This window comes from Chiloscyllium plagiosum, chromosome 17 (genome assembly GCF_004010195.1).
Source record: "Chiloscyllium plagiosum isolate BGI_BamShark_2017 chromosome 17, ASM401019v2, whole genome shotgun sequence".
Lineage (NCBI taxonomy): Eukaryota > Metazoa > Chordata > Chondrichthyes > Orectolobiformes > Hemiscylliidae > Chiloscyllium > Chiloscyllium plagiosum.
In genome coordinates, this window is record NC_057726.1 from 47,234,655 (window position 1) to 47,248,496 (window position 13,842).

General features: G+C 38.2%; 1 long non-coding RNA gene and 2 other non-coding genes across 5 annotated transcripts in view; all 3 read right to left on the reverse strand.

Moving 5' to 3' along the window:
- LOC122558431 overlaps positions 1–13,842 on the reverse strand; it is a 357,678-nt gene that overhangs the window by 172,777 nt on the left and 171,059 nt on the right. For 2 of the 3 annotated variants that reach the window (XR_006314130.1, XR_006314135.1), the window contains exons 4-5: positions 12,565–12,741; positions 1,959–2,081 (exon numbers count right to left, since the gene is read on the reverse strand). This is a non-coding gene — a long non-coding RNA (uncharacterized LOC122558431). The remainder of the gene's footprint in view (positions 1–1,958; positions 2,082–12,564; positions 12,742–13,842) is intronic. The other variant, XR_006314136.1, reaches the window with a different exon arrangement.
- trnak-cuu lies at positions 1,325–1,397 on the reverse strand. Its single transcript has one exon. It is a non-coding gene; the product is annotated as a tRNA-Lys (tRNA).
- Positions 1,401–1,507, reverse strand: LOC122558751. The gene has a single exon (XR_006314239.1). It is a non-coding gene; the product is annotated as a U6 spliceosomal RNA (small nuclear RNA).

Genomic DNA, 13,842 nt, shown 5'->3' on the forward strand with positions numbered 1-13,842 from the left:
TCGGAATTAAACTCCATCTACCACTTCTCAGTCCATTGGCCCATTTGGTCCAGATCCTGTTGTAATCTGAGGTAACCCTCTTCGCTGTCCACTACACCTCCAATATTGGTGTCATCTGCAAACTTACTAACTATACCTCTGATGCTCACATTCAAATCATTTATTTAAATGACAAAAAGTAGAGGGCCCAGCACCGATCTTTGTGGCACTCCACTAGTCACAGCCCTCCAGTATGAAAAACAACCCTCCACCACCACCCTCTGTCTTCTACCTTTGAGCCAGTTCTGTATCCAAATGGCTAGTTCTATGTTCGATGAGATCTAACCTTGCTAATCAGTCTCCCATGGGGAATCTTGTCGAACGCCTTACTGAAGTCCATATAGATCACATTTACTGCTCTGCCCTCATCAATCTTCTTTGTTACTTCTTCAAAAAATTCAATCAAGTTTGTGAGACATGATTTCCCACACACAAAACCATGTTGACTATCCCGAATCAGTCCTTGCCTTTCCAAATACATGTACATCCTGTCCCTCAGGATTCCCTCCAACAACTTGCCCACCAGCGATGTCAAGCTCACCGGTCTATAGTTCCCTGGCTTGTCTTTACCGCCCTTCTTCCGGCACCTCACCTGTGACTATCGATGATACAAATATCTCAGCAAGAGGCCCTGATCAGGTCCTGGGGACTTATCCACTCTTAACCATTTCAAGGCACCCAGCGCTTCCTCCTCTGTAATCTGGACATTTTGCAAAATGTCACCATCTATTTCCCTACAGTCTACATCTTCCATATCCTTTTCCACAGTAAATACTGATGCAAAGTATTCATTTAGTATCTCCCCCATTTTCTGTGGCTCCACACAAAGGCCACCTTGCTGATCTTTGAGGGGCCCTATTCTCTCCCTAGTTACCCTTTTGTCCTTAATATATTTGTAAAAATTCTTTGGATTCTCCTTAATTCTATTTGTCAATGCTATCTCATGTCCCCATTTTGCCCTCCTGATTTCCCTCTTAAGTATATTCCTACTTTCTTTATACTCTTCTAAGGATTCACTCAATCTATCCTGTCTATACCTGACATATGCTTCCTTCTTTTTCTTAATCAAATCCTCAATTTCTTTAGTCATCCAGCATTCCCTATACCTACCAACCTTCCCTTTCACCCTGACAGGAATATACTTTCTCTGGATTTCTGAAGGCTTCCCATTTTCCAGCCGTCCCTTTACCTGCAAACATCTGCCTCCAATCAGCTTTCGAAACTTCTTGCCTAATACTGTCAAAATTGGCCTTTCTCCAATTTAGAACTTCAAAGTGGAACACAGCGCCCAATGTGGGGCTCGAACCCACAACCCTTAGATTAAGAGTCTCATGCTCTACTGACTGAGCTAGCCGGGCTTTAAAAATATGAAACGTTTCACAAATTTGCGTGTCATCCTTGCGCAGGGGCCATGCTAATCTTCTCTGTATCGTTCCAATTTTAGTATATGTGCTGCTGGAGCGAGCAAGATCCGGATGCCACATGCTCTTCACCAAAATGAATTTCAATTTTTTTTTCTTCAAACATCTTAGTGGTCACCATGCCTAGTAGGAAAATATACCACTGATAAGGGGAAAACATGAGCAATTCTGGCAGTCAACTACCCCTAGGCATGTATTGGTTTGCATTTCTAGGTTATGGGCAGGAATAATCCAAATTGCTCCCTACCCTATACAATGAAGTATCCTCCCACTGATCCCCAAAGTCTGGTAGAGATTCTACTTTTGGAGAATGCCATCAGGATAACAGTCAGGATTGTGACCTAAGATATTTCAGAGGCAGTGTAATATGATTTGCATAGTCTCTGCACATACTGCATTTTCCAAAACATTCCTAATCAGAATTGTGTATTTTTGCTTTTAATTCTAGCATTTATGCAATTATTGTAAACATTAATCAGAAAAGTTTGGAACAGTTACCTTTAAAGACACAGCTGCAACAACTGAATTCACAAGCGATCTCATTTCATTTCTCAGCAATTGTGCATCACAGTTCAGATCCCACCAGGTGTCATACTTTTTCAATTCTGTTTTGTGGTTGTTCTGCAGATAATCAAAGAAATGCTTTAAGTTCAATGCCATTTTATTCAAATAGATATGAACACCTTTTTTCCCTTAAAAAGAACAAAGTTCAACAAAGTTCTTTTTATCTCTTGCTAATTCTCTCCCTTCTCCTCCTCTCCTGAAAGTACTGATACCCTGCTGGGATGCAGTTCCACAGGTAGTCATCATCCTTTTGTAAATACTGCCATTTATTCATGTGAGAGCCTGAACAGTGAATGTTGGCAGGCTATTTTACCACAGGGGCCTTCATGATAAAGTTTAATCCTGTTTTCATCTGACACATGCACTTACAACAAGGTTTGCTAAGATAGTGATCAGATAAGGTTCACAAAATCCTTGCTTTGTTACCATTAATAAAAACCTAACTGAAGAAGAGTTGATTTAAACTTGTGCAATATTCACACATGGCCAGAATGTCTCCATATAGATTAAACTATAAACTAATTTAACATTTGTTTTGTAGTCATTCTAAATCAAATAAAGAATTTACATAGCAAACTTACAATAGTGTTCATTGAGTATTCATACCTCAATGACATGACATTATTAAAATGAAGTATCTTTTATAATGAAATGTAGCATAACATCACCAATCGCAATGAAAAGGTATTAACATTTTTCTGCACTATACATAGACAAGTGGTTCTGATATCTTCTTATTATTTGCATGCCTGTGATAAGTCTGGATTGTTCAGTTAAAATCAAATCAAGCATCCTTCAACATTACTGTTAATATCAAACAATATAACTACAAAACATGCATTAAAGTGATCATAATAAGTATTTTGAAGACAATTTTATTCTTAAAGTGTAAACTAATGAAGCATTCCATAAATAATTTAAAATGTAGTACACTATTTCTTGAAAAAGAGGTATATTAGTGGGATTGCAAAGTAGGAGCAGAAGTGTGGTACTCAACTAAATGGTTCACGTGGAGGAAAGAAAAGTGCAGAGGGACAAAATGGCCTATTTTTGTTCCGTAAATCCTAAAGCCTACACCTCTCCTTCCACATACTTTGTAATTATCATCTTGAATAATGAATATTGTGTTCATCATCCTGAGAAAGTACTAGAGAGGAACAATTATGTTCCCATGCTCAGCATCAGAATGAAGTTCTGGTGAGATATGTCATACGTTCAAGCAAAAAACACTCTCTGTGCTTTTTCAAATTATTGATGCTTCATCACAACTCCTAAAGAACACCCCTTAATGTACTAAAATGGCACTTTATTTTCCACACCAGCCATTCTACTGTAAATTATCAATTAATGCTGTTATATGAGAAGTTTTACTGCGGAATTATGCACACAAATAATTCAATTCAAACTGTCCAAATGTATTTTGATTGCCTTTTTTGGCATAAGTTCCATTTGCAAAGGACAGTATAGATAAAGTTTCCACATTGAAATATTGCATATATGATTAATTCTACATGAACTTTTGGGAATTCAGAACACTCTGTGTGCACTCTGTTTGAGTTTGATGCACATTTGCAGAGTGCCAGGAAACAAGAGCTTGGTCTTACAAGAGCAAAAGTGCAGTTGCTTGAGATATGACAAGAGTTGCTGGAGTATCATTGATCATGCAAATGATTACTTTGCATACCACATAAACAATGTAAACAAGGCAATTTAATCAAACAAATAATGCAATCTAACATTGGAAGATGTATCAAGCAGCATTCCTCTGACAGAAAATGTTGGAAATATTCAGCAGGTCACGCTGCATCTGGAGAGAAAAACCACTGTGACTTGGTTGGCCTGGCTTGGCCCCAGCCACTTTCGGGCCCATTTCAGAATTTCAAACGGTAGCAATAAAATACATGTGGAGATGTGTGAACCGATCAATGATGCAACAGTGGCCAGCAAGAAGTTGCTGAACATGTTGTTAGGTGACAGCTTTGGAGAGCAGGAGAATCGACGTTTCGGGCATAAGCCCTTCTTCAGCTTTTGCCTGAAACATCGATTCTCCTGCTCCTCGGATGCTGCGTGGCCTGCTGTGTTTTTCTAGCACCACATTTTTCAACTCTGGTACTCCAGCATCTGCAGTCCTCACTTTCTCCTAGACAGCTTTGGAGATCCAGGTACCATTGTTAAGCAGCACCTGGACATGCCTGCAGTGCCTACAAGTCAGAAGCATTGTTGTGGCAGAGACTGATATGAACTCCAGGAAATCACTAAGCTCACATTCCTGAGGCCAACGACATCAGAAGGAACTCACAGCCTTTCTCTTTACCAGCGACCCCCCCCAGGGCATCACTCTGATCTTCCTATTCAAGGAGAAAATGCATAGTCTTGTCATTCATATTGCCTTCCTGCAGGTTCTCTCGAGGTGTCTGGGGAAGCAGAAGGTTTACTTCCCCATCAATGACATCAGGAGATTTTCCCATCTGACCAAAGAAACTGGATAAAGACTGTAGTGAAAGTTAGCAGTTGCGGGGTCCATTAAGGTACAATGTATGGAAAGGCTTAATTATTTATTACATACCAGTTGAATGGTGGTGACAGATCATAGTTTTAATTGAATAACAACCAGTGTTTTTCAGTGAGGTGATAGAGCTGGCAAGCAGTGGAATCCAGTTCAAGGCTCAGTAGCAGATACGTCATGAGGCCTGGATGCCCATGGACAGAACTTGCAGGCTCATACTTCCATTGTGGTACAAGTGGCAAAAAAGTGGGAGTGCTGATGTAACCTAGGAAATCTCATTGTCAGTCAGAGGAATAATGCATGACACAGAGATTACATGTCTATCCAGTTGAAAAATGTTCTGCCTTTGTGTTTAGAGTTGTGTCTCATTTTTTCATAGAAAGAACATGAAAAGATAGGATCATGCCACATCGCTGTGACCAGTGGTGGTTGCACAAAGCTGGTATGCTCCAATGTTAGATTGTATTTTTTTTTGATTAAATTGCCTTGTTTACATTATTCATGTGGTATGCAAAGTAATCATTTGCCTGATCAATGATACTCCAGCAAGTACACTGTATCAATATCGACTCATAGAATCAGAGGTCTCCAGCACCCATTGTCCCACTGATTCTGCATCAGTAAAAAATGAGTACTCAACCATACTAATCCTATGTTTCGGCACTTGGCCCATAGCCTTGTATGCCATGGCATTGTTAGTACTGATGAAGGGCTTATGCCCAAAACGTTGATTCTCCTGCTCCTTGGATACTGTCTGATCTACTGTGTTTTTCCAGCACTACACACTCGACTCTGATTTCCAACATCTGCAGTCCTCACTTTCGCCATGGCATTGCTAGTTTATGTTTAAATATTTCTTAAACATTATGAGAGTTTCTACTTCTATCACCTGTTCAGGCAGTGAGTTCTAGATTCCCAGAATGCTCTGAGTGAAAAATCGTTTCCTTACAGCTGCTCTAAATCTCCTGCGCCTTACCTTAAAACTTATGCCCCTTGCATTGATCCAGCAAGTAGAAAAGTTCCTTCTTGTCTGCTCTATCCTTGCCCCTCATCTCAGTGATTACGATAACAAAGATGGACAGACTTGGCTGCATTCATTGGTATTTGATTTCAGGTGGAAATGAAGGGATTATCTGGGTGTGTTGATTGGTTATAAAGGGTATTGTGCTTGTTGAAGCCTATTCAGAGTATTTTATGATCCTTCCTCATGCATCTCTCCATCTTATACTGAAACTCCAACATGCAGATCTTTCCATTCTGGCGTATCCTCCCATCATCCTCAGCTAAAGGATGTGGCTCCTCTATGTCTGTACCTGGTAAGTCCATTCAATGGCATTATCATCTTTGGTATCCCCTTTTATCAACATCCATAAGGTTACCATTGACCAGAAACTTAATTGAACCAGCCATGAAAATACTGTGGCTATAATCATAAGTCAGAAGTTGCTGCACATAACTCACCATCTGTCTTCCCAAAGCCTGCCCAATTTCTACAAGGCACACGTCAAGAACCTGACGAAATTCTTGTCTGGAAGAATGCAGCTTGAACAACTTCAACTCCTTTTAGGACAAAACAACCTGCTTGACTAACACCCCATCTGCCATCTTCAACTTTCAGTTGCATGATCATCAGCACACTGTGGGAGTAGTGTGTACAAGAAATATATATGCACATTTTCCTCACTTGAAACTATGTTTTAGAATTTTTAACTTCACTATCACTGTGTAAAAGTCCTAGAACTCCATCCTCCCTTCCTATCCATGTCACATGGACTGTATGAGCCTGTGAATGCACTCATTAGTTTCTTCTCAAGGACAGCACTGCTCACATCCGAAGAACAAATAAAAAGAACTAATTTAGGTATTTTGTGCAATCTAACTGTGTTTTAGGAATTCAAGTCTCTGATTGTTCATTTTCTGATGTAAACTGTAAACTTAGGGTCTTGACTATTACTAGATTGGGATAGGCATAGTCAAGCAAGGCATTTAGCTGTGCTTCAGTGCAGTTTGGATCAATTTATTTCCGTTATAACAGTTCTGAGAATTGGTAGCATTGAGGTGCAAATTCTAAAACCTGGCAGTAGAGGGATAAAGGTCATCCTTTGATTCAGCAGCAGCAATGAGAGAGAACCTGGATTTGCTAGAACTTGGGTTGGAATGTGGGAATTGGCTCAACGATGGATTCTGGGAGATTATCAAAGGAAGTAAGGAAGATGGAGAAGTCTCCATATTTGGCACCAATTTGGATGTTTCAATTGGCCATCTGCAAACATTGAACAGCTTGATAATTAGTTTCTGCCATAAAGATCTGTTTTCCCAATATATATTTATTGCTGGAATTATAAACTCATACATTTATAACTGTGAATACAATTAAAAGTAAAGCTTCAAAGTAAATCACTTTAGACCATATAGATACCAGGTGCGGTTCTCCGCATAGATAACAATTTCTTATTTATTCTTTATATGCTTACTTTAATCAAATTATTTTTGTTCTCAAGTAGCAATATTTTATGAGTAGTTCTTGCAGATTTGGCAAAATTATTGGAAGAAGGGTTAGTCTTGCAGCACAATGTGCTATAAAAAGCCATTCTTCTGATTAACTAAAACCATTTGAACATCATAGAATCCTTACCGTGTGGAAACAGGCCATTTGGCCCATCAAGTCCCAACTGTTGCAGGCAGTGCATTCGATGCCCCTAATACTCTGAGTAAAGTAACTCCTTTGACATCTGCCCTATATCTATCACCCCTTAATTTGCAGCTATGCCCCCTTGTGCTAGCCATCACCATCCTAGTAAAAAGGCTCTCACTGTCCACCTGATCTAACCCTCTGATTATCCTAAGTGTCTCAATTAAGTCACCTCTCAACCTAATTCTTCCTAACGAAAACAGCCTCAAGTCCTTCAACCTTTGCTCGTAAGACTTTCCCTCCATATCAGGCAACATCCTAATAAAGCTCCTCTGAACCCTTTCCAAAGCTTCCACATCCTTCCTATAATGCAGTGACTGGAATTGCACACAATACGCCAAATGTGGGTGCACCAGAGTTATGTACAGCTGCAGCATTACCTCATGGTTCCAATACTCGATCCCTCTGATAATAAAAGCTAACACACTGTATGCCTTCTTAACTGCCCTATCAACCTGGGTGGCAACTTTGAGGAATCTAGGTACATGGACACTGAGATCTCTCTGCTCATCTACATTACCAAGAATCTTCATTCGCCCAGTATTCTGCATTCCTCTTACTCCTTCCAAAGTGAATCACCTCACACTTTTCTGCATTAAGCTCCATTTGTCACCTCTCAGCCCAGCTCTGCAGGTTATCTATGTCTCTCTGCCACCTACAACATCCTTCAGCACTGTTCACAACTGTACCAACCTTAGTGTCATCCACAAAATTACTAACTCATCCTTCTATGCCCTCATCTAGGTCATTTATAAAAATGACAAATAGCAATGGACCCAAAACAGATCCTTGTAACTGAACTCCAGGATGAACATTTCCCATCAACCACCACCCTCTGTCTTCTTTTTGTAATGACTCTGGGAATAGTGAGGCTTAATTTCTATTGCACTACCTCATCAACCACTTTTTCCTTCTGTGAAAATGACCTGGCAGAGGGATAAAGCTGCAAAACCAGTGTGCTGACAGTGACATGAAATTCCACACTGCTTGCTTCTGTTCCTGCCCCTAGTCACTCTATCTCTGTCTACTTCTCTTGCTCTGTTTCATGGTTTGATTTGTTTTTAGTAGTGACAAAAAGAGGAATTAATGCTCCCTCTTGGTGTTTAGTGGGTATGAAATCAGTTTTACTCTGTATTTTCCTTTTATTTACATCGAAAAATAGATAAGTTTTAAAATTGTTTTAAAGATGCAACTCTTCTTCATGGAGAAAATGCACTGTATCACCACCCCTATTCTCATGTAACTGAAGCCTAAAAGTTACAACTGATGATATTAATGAACAAATACTTCACACATTGATATGGTATTTCTCTGCTTGGTGCTTTAACACAGGCATTAATTGTATTTATTTCAAATGGTAAATGCAGTTAGTGAAATAATGAATTAAATTAAAAGCAATATGGGATCTTAGATTGTAGTTCATATTTTAAAATTTTGAATATCACAATAAATTCAGTTAAAAAATGCAGCATGTTTTATTGTAGATCATAACTGACTTTGGAGTTAAATGATATGGCTGCTAGAGAGACCTTAGAGATAGCTATAATCTCTATATGAATTCTAGAACAATTAAGTGGTGAAGGAGCCCATTCATGCCATTTTGGCTGTTCTTGGTCTTACATTTTTATATTTAAAGGATCATAGGAATTCTATGTGAACAGGAAACTGATTTAATCTATTGCAGAGTTTAAATGCATTTACTGTATAATAACTATTCCCATTATTATGTTTAAAAAGTTCCAATTGGCAATTACACAGTCAGGATACAAAAAAATCTCTCAATGGCAAACCGTAAAGATTTTATCCTCAGAGTGTAGATGACCTTCATAATTTGTTAATTAAAGTTATCAAATCCTCCTCACATTGAATAAAGTCTTTACCATAGTTTTCAATTCATTATTCTTTATCTTTGAGATTGGGAACCTTCTGCTGAAAAGAAAAGAATAAATTGGCTATAGAAAACGCAATGATTATATTAACAGCACTAGATCTGTCTCTTAGTTCCTGAGGCTTTTGATTCATAGTGATTGCCATTACCTCTGATTTATGATTGACTACCTGGATTATAAATTATCTTCTTCTGTGTTGAAATATGTTACCAAATATAATTGCCAAAACAAATATTTAAATCAGTGGTTTACTCTCAGCACTCAGTTTCCCAGGAAGTGAACAACTCAAAATATTATTCTAACCATAAGGATCAGGAGAATTGAAACATGATGGTATTAATTGTTCGTATGTTCACCAAAAGTAAGCTATTGTTAACACTCTAAGATATTTTAAAATGTAACCATTTTAGAATCTCTCAATTGTAGCAGGTTATGAAATGCCCTGTCAACAATAATTTGCCTTATGTGGTTTGGTCTATCTTTTTCTGAAAATGATTTGATGTTAAACATTCCAAATTATAATCAAAACACACAGTGCACAAAAATACAATACTCTAGAAATAGAGTCTCAGAAGTGGTTCATTTATATTTTGTTAAGTGAAATTAGAAAATTACATTCCAGCTCATTCTCAACATGCATTGTATAGACTTTCAAGATGTACTGCATATGAAAATAAAGGAGGATAGATTTAAACAAAGCTGTTGGCCTTGAATACACTTTGATGTTTTGAAATATTATCATTTTAGACGCTACTTACCTCTGTCCAAAATTCTCTTCTTTGTGAATGAAAAGCATGCCCATGGTACAGAATGAAAACTGTGGATTACTTGTTGCATGAAATTATCCTCAGCGAATTCTCAACAAAAGGTTGTATTAGGCAGTTTAATATTTCATGGGCTGTAATTATTCTTTAACTGTTAGCATGTACTGTCCCTATGGAACTAATTACAGAATAGCAATCATCATACCGAGAAAATACAAACAAATCCTTCAAGCAGTATAAGTGACTTCTACTGTTAAATGTTAGTAGGGTTGTATCGCAGGTATTCATACCAATCAGGTTAGTCTGGTTCGTGAAATACTAATTTGATTTGGGTTTTGCTATATTAGATAATTGTGATACACAATCATAATTATAAAAAAGGAAGGCTGCAAGCTATATAAATAATGATCTATTAATCAGCAGATCAGTAATCTAGCAAAGCTCAAGCCAAGAACAAAAGTAGGGTTTGTTACAAATCTAAATGATAAAGCTTCTGGCAAAGACAGTGTACTTAATTTAGAAAATCTGTTTGTGCTAAAAGCATAGCTTCCCCTATGTAAGTATCTTACATTTCCTAAGGTTAACTAAACAGAGGTTAAAATAATTAGCCCACAGCTAACAGGTTTCCATGACATAGCTTCTGCAACAAACAAAGCTCAAAATCCAATTCAGGTCAGAGGCTACAGTTACAAAATGGAAAATAACCTTGGTCTACCCCTAATACAGCTAATGGGATGTTCCAGTCTAAACAGATGCAAATGTTAATACTACAATTTTCTTTCAATCCAGGCAATGGTAGTTTTACTTTACAGAATAAATGGTTTAAACTCCTTCAAAATGGGGAGGGGGGTAAGAGTTATGGCTACGTGAAAATTATCATATTTGTGGAATTTGTTTCAGCTTCCTATCGTCAGTCAATTACTATGCAATTTTATTTCCTTATGACTGAGTAGCTCACTGTTAGCAAATAATGAAAAGGCAATTACAGGAAGCTGTGTTCGTATTACACTGTTCATTTTATGCAGACTGTAATTATTCTCAATGGTACAGACTTACTGTACCATGTAAGTGGCACTAAGGAAGAAAATGGAGTGGGCTGGTGCATAGAAAATTGCAAATGTCACAGATACCTTTATCATCACTGCTGGGTTTCTAAGATTAAAAAAGAGCAATAAAAAGCCTCTCTATGTGTAGCACACACTTTTTGCAGCAAGCTGTTGTGTTGACTGAAGTACCAGTGGCACAAAAATTTCAGACAGCACTTTTGTTCTTTCAAATAATTCCCTCAAGACAGCACTTTCAGCCACTGACTGCACAGGAACAAAGTCATGGAAATATTCCTTTTGCCATGCCTCTCATTAACTGTCTCCATGCTGTTCTATAATGGGGAGTGGCATATAAATGATCCACTTTATGGGTTTTGATCTGTTATTCCAAGAGGAAATTTGCTGAATATGGATACTCTTCCAGGAAAAGATAGTGACACACTTGACAACAGTATCGCAGTCCTACTTTTTTAATAGGTGACACTGACTGTCGAAAACACGTTTCATCAATGTTTTCCTTTGTACCTGCACTGAAGATGCATCAAGATGTCCTAACATCAACGAAAAACATGCAAATAAATACAAAACATGGTACAGTAGCTGCAAAAAAAAAGTCTCTCATCAATAGACTGCACAACATCAGCTGAAAAATCAAAGAGAATAAACAATGTCATTAATATTCCATGCCTCGGCAGCAAGAACCTAAAGGGAAAAAAACACAGTTACAAACATTGTTTTGACAACTGGTCCTGAAAGGTTATCTCTCAAACCCAACCCATAACTATACATGCAATTCAAAGAAGAACATTTCATTATTGTTGGTTTAACTAAAGCCTGGGCTCAGTCCTTCCGTTCCCACTTCATGCTTAGATTTTAGAACAATGATTTTATCCAGTACACCATTTCCAACAGTGTTTTCAGCACCAACTGCAATAAAAGAATTAATTCACATTTATATAGCACCTTTCATGCTCTCAGCACATTTCAGAGGATTCCACAGGCAACAAATTTCTTTCAAAGTGCATTCACTGTTACAACATAAATGAATGCAACAGTCAATTTGTGCATAGCAAGGCCCCAAATTCAATAGTGACCAATTAAGAGTCTTATATGGTATTTATTAAGGAATAGATGTTGATCAGAGTACCAGGAGAACTCCATTGCTTTTCTTTAAATAATGCCATAAAATCATTTATATCCACCACGATAAAGAAAAACAGGATTTTGTTTCAATATCTCATCTAAACGATGGCAATGGTACAGCACATGCTATTCACAACCTTTTGATTCAGAGGTGAGACTGCTATGACAGGACTTGAGAATAATGATACAAAACTCTATCATAAATAATCCAACAACAGATAACAAAGCAGAGAAGTTGATTTCGAGCTGACGTGGCCAGCTACATTGGCCCAGAATTTGCACTGAAGCATGCCATTGCAAGTGTACAAGTATCAAGCAATTTGAGATAAGGAAGAGATATTTCACAAGTTATGAATCATCATAAATTATTGGATGATTTTCCCTTGAACACTGAAAAGGTTTTAGTTCATTATTAATCTCTTTGAGAGTTTCAAGAAATTGCTGTATTTGTGCTATTAAAGCAAATTGTTTTGCCATAGAAAGTTTTATTGATTGTTTACCTTTTAATGACACACAAGATCATAAAAACAGGAGCAACCTCTTCCATTTGACAGCGTGGATGGTTTGCTGCTTCAATTTCATCTTCCTGCCATTTCTCCAATATGTCTTGTTTCTCTGTTTTCAAAGATGTGTCAATTTCAGTCTTGAATTCACTTAGTGGCTAAGCATCCACAGTCCTATGTGTTAGAGAATTCCAAAGATTCACAACCCTCTAAATCAATTAATTAGTTTTGTCTAATCTGTATCTTACAATGGTTATTCACTTATGCTGAGACTTAGACAGCTGGTTCTGGACTCTCTAGCCAGGGGTTCAGCTTCCCCCCCCCCCCCCACCCCCACGACTCTAAACTGTTAAGCACCATCAAGAATTTAATGTGTTTCAATTAGAGTTTTAGTTTTTGTTCTAAAAGCTTCTACTTGGGATGCAAATGTCACTGCCAATGTCAGTGTTATTGCCTTGGGAAGCTGGTGATGTGCTGGCTTCTTGAAATGTTGCAGTCCATGTGATGTACATACACACACAGTGCTGGTACGGATACAGTTCCAGGATTTTGACCTAGTGACAATGGACAAATGACAATATTGTTTTAAGTCAGGAGGGTTTGGAGGGAACTTGCAGGTGGTGGTGTTCCAATACGTCTACTGCCCTTGTCCTTCCAGATGGTCATAGTTGTGGATTTGGGAAGTGCTGTCAAAGAAGTCTTTCTGAATTGCTGTAGTGTATCTTATAGATGGTATGCAGTGCTGTCATTACAAGCTGGTGGTGGATGAAGTGAATATCATGTTAAGCTGACAGATATCATATTGGCTGCTTAGCCAGTAAAATAGCCAAGCTTCTTGAAGCTGCACTCATTCAGCCAAGCGGAAGACATTCTTTACTTGTTACCTTGTATATGGTGAGCAGATGTCCATGAATCATACAGTACAGAAGAGGCTTTTCACCCATCAAGTCTGTAAAGTCAAAATAAACAACCAGCTACACTAGTTCCACTTCCCAGCACTAACGTTATGACACTTCAAGTGCCCATCACAATAATTTTTAAAAGTTGTGAGAATTCCCACCTCAATTACCCTCCCAGGCAGTGCATTCCAGAGCCACACCACAGTCAGGATCAAAAAGGTTTTCCTCAAAACCCCTGCAAACCTCCTGCATTTTACTTGGACAAAGGGGAACAATTGCTTTTGATTCACTTTGTCCACGCCCTTCACAATCTATACACCTCTATCTAGTCCCCCTCAACCTTCTCTGCTCCCTAGAAAACAAACCAAGCTTATCC